The sequence below is a fragment of the Pterocles gutturalis genome, unplaced genomic scaffold (genome assembly GCF_000699245.1).
Source record: "Pterocles gutturalis isolate BGI_N339 unplaced genomic scaffold, ASM69924v1 scaffold1751, whole genome shotgun sequence".
NCBI lineage: Eukaryota > Metazoa > Chordata > Aves > Pterocliformes > Pteroclidae > Pterocles > Pterocles gutturalis.
In genome coordinates, this window is record NW_010099911.1 from 18,132 (window position 1) to 18,361 (window position 230).

A 230-nucleotide genomic window follows, 5' to 3' on the forward strand; every position below is an offset into this window, starting at 1 on the left:
TTAAATATAAAATCTTCTATAGAAATTAGAGACTTCTGCCTGTCAGGGAGGTTCGAATGAGCACAGGAAGCTTCCTAGAAAACAGCAGGACCGAGGGTGACACTTCACTTGCATCATGTGCTGTAACGGCTGATGGCTCGTGACCGTGGGATGGCACTTCCCGGCTCACTCGAAATTCCTAAGAAAGCAGATTCCTGCCGAGTCCTGCCAGCCCAGGAATGAAATGAGGT